The sequence below is a fragment of the Bacillus rossius genome, chromosome 8 (assembly GCF_032445375.1).
Source record: "Bacillus rossius redtenbacheri isolate Brsri chromosome 8, Brsri_v3, whole genome shotgun sequence".
In the NCBI taxonomy this organism is placed as follows: Eukaryota; Metazoa; Arthropoda; class Insecta; order Phasmatodea; family Bacillidae; genus Bacillus; species Bacillus rossius.
In genome coordinates this window covers 27,476,362-27,492,225 of record NC_086336.1, presented here as the reverse complement: position 1 = coordinate 27,492,225, position 15,864 = coordinate 27,476,362, and positions in this window count along the sequence as shown.

Sequence of the window (15,864 nt, the reverse complement as noted above, 5' to 3'; positions counted from 1 at the left end):
CATTGGGTAATCAGGAAATAAATCTAAACAAAAGCTAGTCACATGGATGGATGCAAATATTGGAAAAGTAATAAACAATAACCAATAGCATCAATGCATACATTACTTTTAGAATTAAATTGACTGTAAACCTGTATGTATAGAAAACGATAAATTTATATTTCTTATTATAGTCATTATAATTATTATCTCTGACCTTAGATAAATTTGCAAAATAAACTTCTCGTAAAATTAAATCTTTATACGTTATGAATAATGTCTAGTAAAGCTTACTTGGTACACTAGTAAATAACGTAACTATGCTTACATTAATTCTAATATTAAATAATCGGCGTAAAGTAGTATTAAAATTATAAGGTTTATAAATTACTGTCTATACTCCTTTTAAATGTTATGAAACTAATCATGAGGTGTTTTCTTAAAATGTTAAATCTAATTACGTATAGATTATGTATACAGCATTTAATTATTATATGCTCAAAAAAATTAAGATACCCTTAAATATAGCCTATGATTAAAACAATTGCTTTATTGCGTGGGAAGTGTGTTCCTTCATAATTTATAATTATTATTATTACTACGCGCGTCGGGAAATGAACAGTGTACACGGGTGTAACAAGCTGTCAGGTTAGCTTGCACAACACGGTACCTACAATGAACGTCACGTCAGCCGGCACGACTGACCTTGGCGCGCAGCGCCTTTAACTATGGGTGTGGGGGGGAGGGAGTATCTTGTCCAGCGGACACGTCTCTGTTGATAAGCCACGCACGCGGGCTGAGTTACGTGGGCGGCAGCCAGCCACCTCTCGGCTCGCGCTCAGATGTAAACACTGAGAACAAAGTGCAGCAAAACTTATGATAATTTTAAAATTCAAAGGTCAATTTAGCTACTATGTGTATCAGCGGACAGTTCACAAATTACTTACTACAAAAAGATTCTAAGTGACAAAAAAAAATATAAAAAAAATTTTTTTATTAAATTTTTTTTTTTAAATTTTAATTTTAGGTATGACATTTCAACTTAGGTATGCCTATAGACGTAACCATGCTTTGCTACCATTTTGTAATACCCAAAGTGTCTTAAAGAATAATTAAAAAATAAGGTTAAAATATTTGGAAGCTTTGATTACTGGGGCCCTCAATTAATAACCATAAAAGTCAACAACAGAGGCGACACTAGGAGTAAACAAAGAAAATTTAGAGACTCCCTACGAATACTTGGGAGTAAAAGGATCGTTATTATATATTAAATAAATAAAAACAACTGTTACGTCTATAGACTTCCTTATTTTATAATTATTGTTCTTTTTTTTTATAGATTGACTTTTCCTTAGTTACATCGGTTTTTTTTTATTGATAAGTGATCTTATTTAAATCCCTCACAATTACACTGACTATATTATATATATTTTTTGAACTCAATACTTATCGGGCCGGCCCTGAATGTTTAACAAAAATAACAATACTTAAAAACATGAATGAAATCAACATTGGTAACTTTAAAGGTTGTACATATAGTACTTCCAAAACATAATATAAATTTCTTCTCCTCGAAATGCTTTTTACTGTCCGCTGTCTTAACTGGGTTACACTATTTCTGAGTTCGTGAATAAAAAGATAGAATTATGCGGGTATTACCCGGGGCTGTAGGTAGACGGTGATGGAGGTAGTAGGCCTAAAGATGTTGGATTCTGCTCAGGAACCGACTCGAGTGGGTCCTGGCAGAGGATTTTGGTTGCCCCAAACTTGGAACCCTGTCAAAACAGAGTGTTGGTCCTGGCGCTCAGGAGAGGGCGTCTCGTCTCCGCAAACTCGAACCACGATTTGCGGTAGCCACGGAAGTCATCACGAATAATTAGAAAATAATTTATATAAAAATACTAAGTTTCTCTACTTTCAACTAAACTACTGACTGGTTAATAATTTTAGCAAGGGACTCCATCCCTCTAGTCTGAGAAGACTACATAATATACGATGTCGATGATTCGCCGAAGATCGCAGATACAAACGGTACCAGTCAGTCAGGAGGCGCGCACCGAAGTAAGTTCAGAGCGGGATATCACCAGAATATCATAAGCGCGGGGTCTCTAGAGAATGGGAGGGGGGTTAGGCTCTGAGCCGAAAATTACCGTGTCCACCCGAAGGTGTCAGGCATAAAAAAAATAGATCTTACTGGAGTGACTGCGCGACTGAGGCGCTATCTTTGGGTGGCGAGAAGAAGTACTAATAAATCGACTAGTGACCGACGAGAGTGTCAAGCTAGGGGGTAATGGAGTAACCAGTGGTGCCACCTAGCGGCCTGAGACATAAGGAGGGGAGAGAGGTTGTCGTTATCTCCGCGCGAGCACGGTAGTGTCGGCGCTGCCGACGCCTCACAAGTGGAATTAGTTACCACAGCCGTCGCTAGGTGTCGCTAAAGTCCAGAATCGTAACTGCGGCTGTCAAGCCTGAGATGGCCTTCACTTCGGTTAACGTACCCGTGCGGTCGTCGCCCCTAGCCACACTTCTGAGAAGAAAGTGGTGGGTGAGCAGGAGGAGGAGGATGGCTTCAAAAAATGCATGGTCTGTGGGACACAAGGCCCACGGGATCCTCCTGTCGTGTCTTGCTGCTAGTGAACCTTATACCGATTCGTGACAGAGTTAGCAGGGCTCAGCACTGCTTCACAAGCTGCTATAGGCAAAAGTAGACCCGCAAAGAAATAAAGTTACCGGCCCCCGACGTGACTGGAGGCGGGAGAAATATTAGCCAGAATGCTAAGCTAGCATGAGGCTGGGAAAGAAAATCAGCTCGCCTCTGAGAACAGAGGCTGAGGGCCTGGCCGTAAAGAAAATAAGATAGAGAAAAAAAAAATATTTCCAAAAAATATTTAAGATTACAAAATTTTAAATAAAATTTGCCTAAATTCCTAATACACGGCACATACTCCCCCGCGTTAAAGCGGAGCTTAGGGAAAAGCAAAAACAAAAAACAAAAACTTCAGTAGGACAAGTTACCAGGTTCGCCTGTATCCTACTACTAACATTTGGCGCACGGCTGCGGCGCGTCGGCACCTGCAGTCGCGTTGAGTTACGAGAGGGAGTCGGGTCGAGATAGAGGCAAATGAATAAACGTTTTTGTTAATGTAGGTGGTAATACCTTACAGATAATCTCAATTACTAGTGGGGTCACTTTAAACTTTTTATTAGAAAAATACTTATTCTTAAAGAAAATTTATAATTATAGATTATTGTTGTGGGTGCAATATTAATAAAGTAAGTTTCAAATATTGTTAGGTCAAGAGACTCAAAATAAAATTTTAATATTTAGCATATGATAAATCGAAAATTATATATAATGATCACACATAATTATTTAATAAAGTAAATATTGAATCACGTTGATCTCAGATGTTGGACATCGTGTAGCTTCACAAAGTGGGCACTGTGAGGGAAAGCCGAAATTACTGAGGCCAAAACAAGGGAAAAGCGTCCTTGAGCACTCAGCTACATATGGGGATTGGAACCCCTGTATCTGGGTATGGTGACCCGTAACTTACAAACTAAATGGGAATGAAAACCCCTGTACATATTCGTTTGTCCATAAGAAGTCGAAGGCATGGGTCCAAGCCCTGCACACTCTGACGATGGATCAATCTAAATTATATAATTTTATACTTGCTCAAAAAGCTAAGTACACCTCAGTCCCGAAAACTACATTTATTAACTTACATAGGATCAATATGTTCAAGCTCTGATGGTTGATCAGACCAACAGGCTGAAGCAAAGATACCTATGAGGAAATTTCACCCTGAGTTAGATCGGGTTCGAAACCCGAAAGATCAACGAATTTCGATGAATTTAGAAAAAAGATTAAATCAAACACAGACTGTGTAAAAACCAAAATATTTAGATTCTGAAAAATATTTTATTTGATAAACTATATTTTAAAAGTTCAGTTATCCAGTTATTAATTGTAGTAATAATAAATTAATAATTAATATTAATCCTCGCACTCAAATTTAATTAATATATATATATATATATAAAATCGTAACATCTAAAATTATAATCGTAATAAACATAATTAAATTTAAATTAATTATTTTCGCCGTCGGATCTTCCATGGCGGGCACAAAAGTTCACACTGCCTAAGAGGGGGTTTGAACATAGGCCGTCCAAAGATGAGTGGTGGGAATGGAACCCAAAGAACACTCGAAAATGGTCATGAGATATTTCACTCAGAGGACCAGGTCTTGGCTCATTGGCTCAGAGGACCTCTCGCGATTTAACGCCTGAATATAGTGCTGCACTGTGGCGAGCGTGACCTAGTTCGACTTTAGAAATACACAAAAATTAAACTTTAATGCCACCTTGGAAGTCACAGTTGCAAAACAATGTATAATAATATTATCATAATGATGTGAAACAGCTACTTAAAGTGAGTGAGCAAGACAATTAATAGAATTTAAAAATAACATTAAATATATAGATGCACAAATGTATCATCAGCTACTGGGCTCAAATTCCATTTACGTAGCTGTACAGTTAAAGAAAAAAAAATAATTCTTCATAAAAATAAAACAAATTAGAAATCTTATTGAAACAATAACACAAAATTAGTTAACACTCAATACAGTCTGATAAACTATGAATATGCAGTTCAGTTACTGGTTAAAATAGCCAATGTAAATAAATGGACTTACTTCACGTCCTAGACAATCATCTCCTCCGTACTAGCTTATACAAAATATGGTTAATTAACCTACACCATAATAACTTAATTTAAGAACCTTTCGTCGAAGGCTAAAATGAATACACCTCTCATTGGGTAATCAGGAAATAAATCTAAACAAAAGCTAGTCACATGGATGGATGCAAATATTGGAAAAGTAATAAACAATAACCAATAGCATCAATGCATACATTACTTTTAGAATTAAATTGACTGTAAACCTGTATGTATAGAAAACGATAAATTTATATTTCTTATTATAGTCATTATAATTATTATCTCTGACCTTAGATAAATTTGCAAAATAAACTTCTCGTAAAATTAAATCTTTATACATTATGAATAATGTCTAGTAAAGCTTACTTGGTACACTAGTAAATAGCGTAACTATGCTTACATTAATTCTAATATTAAATAATCGGCGTAAAGTAGTATTAAAATTATAAGGTTTATAAATTACTGTCTATACTCCTTTTAAATGTTATGAAACTAATCATGAGGTGTTTTCTTAAAATGTTAAATCTAATTACGTATAGATTATGTATACAGCATTTAATTATTATATGCTCAAAAAAATTAAGATACCCTTAAATATAGCCTATGATTAAAACAATTGCTTTATTGCGTGGGAAGTGTGTGCCTTCATAATTTATAATTATTATTATTACTACGCGCGTCGGGAAATGAACAGTGTACTCGGGTGTAACAAGCTGTCAGGTTAGCTTGCACAACACGGTACCTACAATGAACGTCACGTCAGCCGGCACGACTGACCTTGGCGCGCAGCGCCTTTAACTATGGGTGTGGGGGGGAGGGAGTATCTTGTCCAGCGGACACGTCTCTGTTGATAAGCCACGCACGCGGGCTGAGTTACGTGGGCGGCAGCCAGCCACCTCTCGGCTCGCGCTCAGATGTAAACACTGAGAACAAAGTGCAGCAAAACTTATGATAATTTTAAAATTCAAAGGTCAATTTAGCTACTATGTGTATCAGCGGACAGTTCACAAATTACTTACTACAAAAAGATTCTAAGTGACAAAAAAAAATATAAAAAAAATTTTTTTATTAAATTTTTTTTTTTAAATTTTAATTTTAGGTATGACATTTCAACTTAGGTATGCCTATAGACGTAACCATGCTTTGCTACCATTTTGTAATACCCAAAGTGTCTTAAAGAATAATTAAAAAATAAGGTTAAAAGATTTGGAAGCTTTGATTACTGGGGCCCTCAATTAATAACCATAAAAGTCAACAACAGAGGCGACACTAGGAGTAAACAAAGAAAATTTAGAGACTCCCTACGAATACTTGGGAGTAAAAGGATCGTTATTATATATTAAATAAATAAAAACAACTGTTACGTCTATAGACTTCCTTATTTTATTAATCATTGTTCTTTTTTTTTATAGATTGACTTTTCCTTAGTTACATCGGGTTTTTTTTATTGATAAGTGATCTTATTTAAATCCCTCACAATTACACTGACTATATTGTATATATTTTTTGAACTCATTGCTTATCGGGCCGGCCCTGAATGTTTAACAAAAATAACAATACTTAAAAACATGAATGAAATCAACATTGGTAACTTTAAAGGTTGTACATATAGTACTTCCAAAACATAATATAAATTTCTTCTCCTCGAACTGCTTTTTACTGTCCGCTGTCTTAACTGGGTTACACTATTTCTGAGTTCGTGAATAAAAAGATAGAATTATGCGGGTATCACCCGGGGCTGTAGGTAGACGGTGATGGAGGTAGTAGGCCGAAAGATGTTGGATTCTGCTCAGGAACCGACTCGAGTGGGTCCTGGCAGAGGATTTTGGTTGCCCCAAACTTGGAACCCTGTCAAAACAGGGTGTTGGTCCTGGCGCTCAGGAGAGGGCGTCTCGTCTCCGCAAACTCGAACCACGATTCGCGGTAGCCACGGAAGTCATCACGAATAATTAGAAAATAATTTATATAAAAATACTAAGTTTCTCTACTTTCAACTAAACTACTGACTGGTTAATAATTTTAGCAAGGGACTCCATCCCTCTAGTCTGAGAAGACTACATAATATACGATGTCGATGATTCGCCGAAGATCGCAGATACAAACGGTACCAGTCAATCAGGAGGCGCGCACCGAAGTAAGTTCAGAGCGGGATATCACCAGAATATCATAAGCGCGGGGTCTCTAGAGAATGGGAGGGGGGTTAGGCTCTGAGCCGAAAATTACCGAGTCCACCCGAAGGTGTCCGGCATAAAAAAAATAGATCTTACTGGAGTGACTGCGCGACTGAGGCGCTATCTTTGGGTGGCGAGAAGAAGTACTAATAAATCGACTAGTGACCGACGAGAGTGTCAAGCTGGGGGTAAATGGAGTAACCAGTGGTGCCACCTAGCGGCCTGAGACATAAGGAGGGGAGAGAGGTTGTCGTTATCTCCGCGCGAGCACGGTAGTGTCGGCGCTGCCGACGCCTCACAAGTGGCATTAGTTACCACAGCCGTCGCTAGGTGTCGCTAAAGTCCAGAATCGTAACTGCGGCTGTCAAGCCTGAGATGGCCTTCACTTCGGTTAACGTACCCGTGCGGTCGTCGCCCCTAGCCACACTTCTGAGAAGAAAGTGGTGGGTGAGCAGGAGGAGGAGGATGGCTTCAAAAAATGCATGGTCTGTGGGACACAAGGCCCACGGGATCCTCCTGTCGTGTCTTGCTGCTAGTGAACCTTATACCGATTCGTGACAGAGTTAGCAGGTCTCAGCACTGTTTCACAAGCTGCTATAGGCAAAAGTAGACCCGCAAAGAAATAAAGTTACCGGCCCCCGACGTGACTGGAGGCGGGAGAAATATTAGCCAGAATGCTAAGCTAGCATGAGGCTGGGAAAGAAAATCAGCTCGCCTCTGAGAACAGAGGCTGAGGGCCTGGCCGTAAAGAAAATAAGATAGAGAAAAAAAATATATATTTCCAAAAAATATTTAAGATTACAAAATTTTAAATAAAATTTGCCTAAATCCCTAATTCACGGCACAATATTGAAGCACATTCAAAAGAAGAAAAAAACATTCTACAAAAATGAAGCCATTATAGCAGCCCATTAGACAAAAAGGAACCACATTTGTAAGCACAGTCCAGAAATTTAAAAAAAAACATTAGGGAGCATATTTGCCAAAAAAGGAAGCACTTTTAGAAGCACGTTTAACAAAAGGAAAACAAGTTTGGAAGACATTAAAAAAAGGATGCTCATTTATCGAAAAAGACACACATTTGTACGAAAGTTCAACTTGGTAGGTAACGATATTTTTTGGAGGGATACGATATCATTGCACGGATACCATCTCGTCACAGGGATACGATCATGTAACAGGAATACGACCTTGCCACAGGGATACAAAATCATTAGTAGGATTCGATCATACATGCTTGACTACGTACATTTAACCAAAAGGATGTACATTTTCAAGAACATTCAACTAGTTGGACGCGTTTCTCAATTTACGATAGGCTACATCGCACCAAACTGTCTTTGACTCCAAATGTTTTGGCTACAAAAGTCATTAGCTCCAAAGTCATCGACTCCAACAGTCTTTGGCTCCAAACAGGGGCGGATACAGGATTGTCGTCTTTGGGGGTGTGGGGGGGGGGCACTTGGAGTCTGGAATTCCCCCCTCCCCCCCAAAAAAAACGGCGACCGGTGCAGCTTCAACAGAATTTTTTTTTAATGTTAACGGGTAGCCATATAAATACCATTTACAGTTTTATAAAACTTATATGTTTAATAAAATGATAAGGACATCAATAAATTATACAAGAGTAGTTTAATTCTTACATTGTAATTTAATTTAGTCTTAGGGATAGCTTTATTTTATGCTTTCTGGCAAACACCTCAAGAACTTCCTCAGCTGTCTTCAAAGAAACAAGAACTTGGTGTATGTGCAGTAGTGCTAGTCTGTTTAACCTCTCTTCAGTCATTGTGGCTCTTCGGTAAGTTTTAATGTCGTCTAAGTGTTGAGAATGAACGCTCTTCTGTACTGGATGTGACTGGGAGAGTGCAGATGATCTGAAAAAGTGCTTTTAGATTTGGCAAATGTGTTGCCAGTTTGTATGCTTGAGCAGGATGTTTTGGCATATTATCGGGCTTAGATAACCACATTTGTTTCCAAATATTCAGCTCTCCCTTCACAGCAGAAAAACAAGGTAAAACATCCCGGTAAAGCTGAACTCCACGCAGAACAGAATCTTCGAAGTCCTCTCCAAAGTCTCGTGACATAAGTTTGTTTAGTTCGGAAATTCGCGTAATTTGTGATTTTGGAAATCCGGAAGATAGTTCGCAAATTAGATAATCTAAGAATGGTACGTAAATACCGATTTGAAAATACTCTTCATCAGACTCTGCCTCAACATTTGATCGGTTTCTTTGCAATTTCACTACCCTTGGCTTTTTAATATTAGTCCCTAGATCATGAGCTAGCTCTTCACATTTTTCGAAGATAGTTTAAACTTTTTGTTGCTGTGATGTCGGTGCTCTTGGATGCTTGATATTGTGTCTTTGACTAGTTGCATTGCTCTGAATACGTCCATGTACTCAGCCTGTAACATTCGAGACAGGGGTAAAGTGATCCCTAAAATATCGCCTAGAACAACAACAGAGATGATAAACTCCGATGATAGTATGCAATGTAACAATGTAAATGCACTGCTCCCTTGAGAAGATTTTTGTGATATTGCTTGTAGTACTGACGGTAGGACAGGGAGAGCCTCTAGAAAGGTAAGTACAGCATCATGCCGTTCAATCCATCTTGTTTCACACAGTTCCTTGATAGTTTGTTTCCTTTTCTTCAGCCTGTCACCCATTTCTTGGTATAATGCATAATTCTCCCAGCGGATTCACGAAAAAAGTTTGCTACTGAAGAAATCGCCCCTACAGCATTCCTTATGCTGGGCACCGTACAAGCTTTACTTACAGCCAAATTAAGTCTGTGATTAGCACAGTGAGTGTAGAGGGCCAGCGGCTCTAGCTGCATTATTCTGGCCTGAACGCCTTTAAACTTTCCACTAATATTTGACCCGCCGTCAAATGCTTGTCCACGACATTTACGAATGTCCAGGTTCAATTTGGCAAGTTCTCCTAATACTGTACGGCAAATATTTTTTTGGCCAGTGAGGTCTATAACGTCAACAAACCTTATAAAGTCTTCTTTAATGGAATAAGTATCAAGGTCGTAATAGCGAATACAGACAGACACTTGTTCATTAATAGAATTATCTGTTGTTTCAGCAACAATAAAGCTAAAATATACTGCATTTTTGATTTTAGCTGCAATTTTGTCTGTTATTACCTTACCACAACACTGGATAATATCGTTTTGAGTGATCTTGCTTATATACACGCTGTTTTTGCTACATGACTCTATATGTGACAATAGGTCCTTGTCTCCAGCATCTACTCGAAACTTCAATAAAACCCTAAAATTACCTTCTCCATAGGACGACTCCTCTGTTTTTAAGTCTCCATTATCCCTGTGTCCTCTAAGTGGAATATTTTGGACACCACAAAAAATTACCGTTTTTATGATAGGTATCAATTTCTTTTTGTTTTCTTCGACAAGGGCCTTTTCTGCACTTCTGATTTGACTAATCACATCATGAGATTTTCCCTCCATCACCAGTACAAAATTTTGGCTTGGTACTACGTTTGCTTTATGGTATTTGGTGTTCGAATGATGTTTCAAAGTTTCTGTTGCCTTTTTGAAAGTACTTAAAGGCTCTACAACCAGTTTACCTAAATAATCATTCGTACCACCCTCAGATCGTCCAAAGAGGACGCAAATTTTACACAATCCTCTGTTAAGCTTTTTGCTATACGCGAGCCATGGATAGAGTTTCAACCAGTTATACTGAAACGACCTATTCTTTTTTCCCTCAAGAATCAAAGAAAAGTTGTAGTCAGTTGGAGGTACCCACGAGTTCTTCATCCATTGATATATGTCTTCATTTGATAGTGAAATGGAAAGACTTTCACTGTCCAAAAGCTATCCAAAATCACGATCTTGCCACGAAATTGCTGGCACCGGAACCTCACTACTAATCAGGTCTGTTTTACTTAAAGTAGATTTGAGAACTAGTAGACAAAGAAGAGGAAGTTGTAGGCTTAATAACATCCTGTTTATTCGAGGGTTTGGAGGAAATTGGTTCTGCCAGTATTTCGTGCTTGTCTGAGTCTTCTACTATGCCTTAAAAATAAAACACAACAATGAAATTCAAGTTAAGTTTTGAACCAAGAATCAAAATGTGGTACAAAGCATTTTAAGGCTAACCACAGTTTACAAAATGTTTCAATGAAATGGCTTGATTTTTGTATACAACCGCCTCTCGAAGTAACGCTCTAATTCTAATCCATTTCAAGAAAACAGTTCCTAGCAATCCCTAGCGGCGTTAGCTGGAACTACTTGTACTACCTTGAATCGAGATTATCGATTATTAGAAGTAACTTCGATGTGCGGCTCTAATGAATAAGTTCCGTTAAATGTTAAATACATAAACGTATTTTCATTAAATTACATAAAAATTTATTTCCTGCACTAATTTATCCAGTGCATCTTTTAACCTTCTGTGCCCCCGTGCCCCCCACCACCCCTGGAACCTCTTCTGGCTCCAAATGTCTTTGGCCCCAATAGTCATTGGCTCCGAAAGTCTTTTATTCAAACAGTCTGGGGCGTGTCATTGGCTCCATAAGTCTTTGTTTCAAACAGTATTTTGTTCAAATGTAATAAATTCCAAAGATCTTTGACTACAACAGTTGTTGGCTCCAAAAGTCTTTGGCTCAAAAATTAATTGGCAGTATTATATATTAGCCGGACCTGCGCCTGGTTCCTGGTTATGGCGCTTGGAGCCGGTCAATGACGATTACCCTGAGGTCACAGCAGCCATCTTGGTGTCAAAATTCCTCAAAATTCCTCAAAAAAGTCTCGAAATTTTTCTAAATTCCTAGAAATTTCCCTATTTCGAATAAAAAAATTCCATTTTGATTGAATATTTTTAATTTTTTCCCTCAAAAAATCAAGAAAAAATTTAAAAAACCGCAATACACATATGCCTTAGAAAAAAAGAAAATTTTCTTATTGAGACTAAAGTTTCCCATTTACAAACCTCCAATAAGCATTCGGCGGGAATCTTTAACCTTAACCTTGACCATAAAATTGAAATTATTACATTTTTAACAAAAAAGTTTCTAAATAATTCCAACAAATGTAAAAAAAATTTGTTTACTTTAAACATTGCACAATACGTTTCGTTTGCCAACTTGGATTCTAGAACATTATACATTTCGTTACGCTTTGTATCTTGGATTCTAGAATGCGGAAATTTTCGTTACGCATGCCGTCTTGGTTATGTATGATTTCATCGTTGTACTTTTTGTTACTGCCGCCATATTGGATTATTAAAACGTTGCAAATTTCATTAAGTCTACCATTTTAAAAATATGTAATTATTTTGCTTGAAACTTAGAAAAAAATAAAGTAAAATTTATTAAAGTTATGTTCTAGAATCCAAGAAGGCAACCGTTATGAAAATTACAACAATTTTATCATACATATACAAGATGGCGTACGTAACGAAAAGTGCAAGGTCAGTGATTGCGGTAATCAAATTCAAGAAGGCTGAATGTAAGATGGTGGCCGGGTTTAGGTTTAAGGTCAAAGGTTAAGGTGAAGGTCATCCAAGATGGCCGCCGTGGTGTCAGTGTGGTTGGTCATTGACGTGCTCCTTCGTCCTCGCTCCAGATCACGGTCTAAGAAGGGAAGGTCTGGACACTCGCCAGATAAAAGTGACAACTTACTGTCTACAACGATAGTTTAAAATCATCGCCGGAGGACGCACAGTAACGTGATAATCGGGCATAGGGCCACGTTTCCGCAAACTTATATGTTAATATATATAAAACTTAAAAAAAAAAAAACTCGTTTAAAACGGTAATTTTATGCAAATTATTGGAAATATCACAATGCCGTTTTGCAGAATAATCAGGAATCATGTAAGGAAGTAAAAATAATTTTTTTTTTACTTTTTTTATTTCCATGGTGGCCCTCTACTCCATAATTACAAACGTTGACAGTTACGACAGTATTTGATGCACTGCAATGCATTTTAATATAATTACACTATATTTTAACATTTAAAATTAAAGGCTGAATCAAATTACATAACTTGGCTGATTTACGTATTTGAATAACAATACCAAACCTGCATTTACAATACATTATTTGCTACACAAATAAGTACCATCGTCAATGTTTTGTGTCTCATGTCAAGGGTTGACGCTTCAGCTTGGGTGCATAGTAGGGACGTATTTTTTTAAATTTACATTGCATTACAATATCCAAATAAAAAATATATACGTTTTTATAAGTTGTCGAAAACAAACAAGACGCACATTCACAGCAAGCAAAAATAATGCCTTCGACCACATGAATGCACAGGTATTGTAATGTAAATTACAAACGGCGATTACTCCTAAACTAGTTGGAATTCCGTATCTGCGCCTTTTGAAATAACAAAGGAAAGTTTAGAGCACTGAATAAAATTTTTTTGGGGATTTTTTTTTTTTAAGGAAGAGACCGCACTCGTTTTGCAAATTTTATATTTTAATAAAAAATGGTGTATTGTCAAACTACTTACAAACAGGTATTATCAGGGTTGTGCTGGCCATTAATAAAATTCGACATCATACATTCCATTATTAAAAAAGTCTGGCCTATACAAAAATAAGTAATCTTTAGACTACATTCATACAAATAATAAAATTTAACTTAATATTCCAATGACGTTTACGAACTGATCTTTGTGTTCCTTTTTTGTGAGAATGTCGTCTTCCACAAAATGTTTTTCGCATACATAATGGGATCTTTTAAGTACAAACTTGTCTCATTGAATTGCTTTCTGCCACAATTGCCTAACATTATCATCATTGGGAACTCGGATTATTGCAACTTTCTCGTCCGACTTTGCCTGATAATTTGTTTTGCACCCAGGTGCAACACAATGGTTAGGCATTTTCACAATTAAAATAATATACGCTTATTCTCTTTACTAACAATCAATGCTCCTTGCTCACAATGAAGTTCCCGGCTTCCCGCAAATGCCAATGTGGAAACTGTACTTCGTAACCTAATTTACCTAATTTATGAAATAATTCCCAAACTTATAAAAAAATAAACACATCCAATAATGCTGTATCGATATCTGGATATGAATGCATTTTTAACATTTAAATGAACATTTAAATGATTATTATGTTGAGTTGTTCATAACAACAAAGCTTAAAATACCACCGCAGAACAACCAGCGCTACAGGTCAGATGGTGGAGCGGAGCGGAACTACGGAGACATTAGGTGTGCCACTTTTGCATGCTGGCCTGGTTGGGGAGTGTCCAGACCTCCCCTTCTTAGACCGTGCTCCAGATGCAGCTCCAGGACCAAGTATTATATTGTGATGTTGGGGTTTAAATTATAGCTCCCCCTTCCAGAAGCCTTTGGCACACCGTCCCCAAATTTCGCAATCAAGGCACAGACTCGCTGAGTGGGACCCACGTCGCTCGCACTCCGAGGGACAAACCCCCTGTTTCGCCACCGAGAGACCCAGAAACGTCAGCACGAGGCAACTCAGGAAGCTCGGCCGAGCTCACGCCACACATCCGTATGTGCTGGAGCCAGCACAACCACAGCCCGCACACGCCAAGTGCTCCCGTTTCCGAGTTGTGCAACCGTGCATCTGTGGTGACACCCAACCAGCCTGCGCCAAGAATTACAGAAATTTACAGACGTCTGTAAAGGAGCTCAAGGAGCTCAAGTGTCATCGAGCTAACAACAAAATAAAAACTTAAGAAAAAATGAATAATTTTACTGGCAAAGTTTAAAATGTAATTCATAAAAAGGGAATAAGAGAATTAGACAAACACTACGTAAAAGAATTTGAAATAATACTCTATGGGTCTAGAGACACCAAATGGCCCTTCCATAAAAGTTGAGACACCTCGTTACAAATAATGTGACTTTTTGGTTCACATTTAATAAGAATATATATTTATAAGTTATTTGTTTAATTTTTTAACTCTCAAATAAACTTATGTATGTTTTTTAACTTTTAACAAAAAAAATTAGAATTAATGTTTTAATTTTTTGTATACAGATCATTTATCTAGATAATGTTAACATTTGTGTAACATTTTTTTAATTTAAATATTACAAAAAAATTTCTCGTTAGAAAAAATGTTTAACAGTGTTTTTTATTTTAAAATCAAATAATTATCTTACTAGGTCCCATTAAAAAAAGTGTTTAATAAACTACTTTCATCCCTTATCTGCTTGATGTAATGTTAGACACGAATCCTTTAACTTAGAGTTGTCAAGAAGAGTAGTTCCCTGGAAGTTGAACACCGAACAGCAACTCGCTCAACAAATTGAAAAGAGGACCTCAGGGCAGCCCACCTCCTCACCAACCCCTGCTTTTGAGGTCGCTTCGTCATCACCGCCAATGGGGACGACATATGTAACAACATATTTAAGGCATTAACACTGTGCCCTTTCAACAAAGATCACTCCTAAGCCTTTTCTCCTCACTCCTAGTCCAACAAAAGAAAAATTATATATATGTATATTTAAAAAAATTAATAAGTTGGCTATAAATTTTGCAATAATCCTAATTTTTCATTTAAGTATTTAAATGTAATCCCGGGTCTCAAAGAAGGAATGAGTGTTGGATGAACCATACGAAAAATGCAAATAAAAATAATTTAGTTAAGTCTGAATTAAACATTTAGTAAGATTCCCACCCTTGAACTAAACGTAAAAAGAGAAGAATTGTAGGACTGATGAACACAGGATGAGCTGATTATGAAGGGAACATGACCTCTGAAAACTGTTCAACTTCCTCAAGTCTCGTAAAGTTTTCTAGAGCACAATGTTACAAGGGTGCAGGTCACTCCACACGACCCACTCAAACTTTCTTTTCATCAAGTGGTAGCCTCTATGCCCACCAAAACGTCTCTCAATGGTGTCCATAAAGCTATCCCACTAAAGACACAGAACACCAATAATAACCAAGGTCCAGGTGAAAACTTCACAGAGTCAATTTCTTTAAATTTCGCTCCTGAGAACATAAAATAAATCCT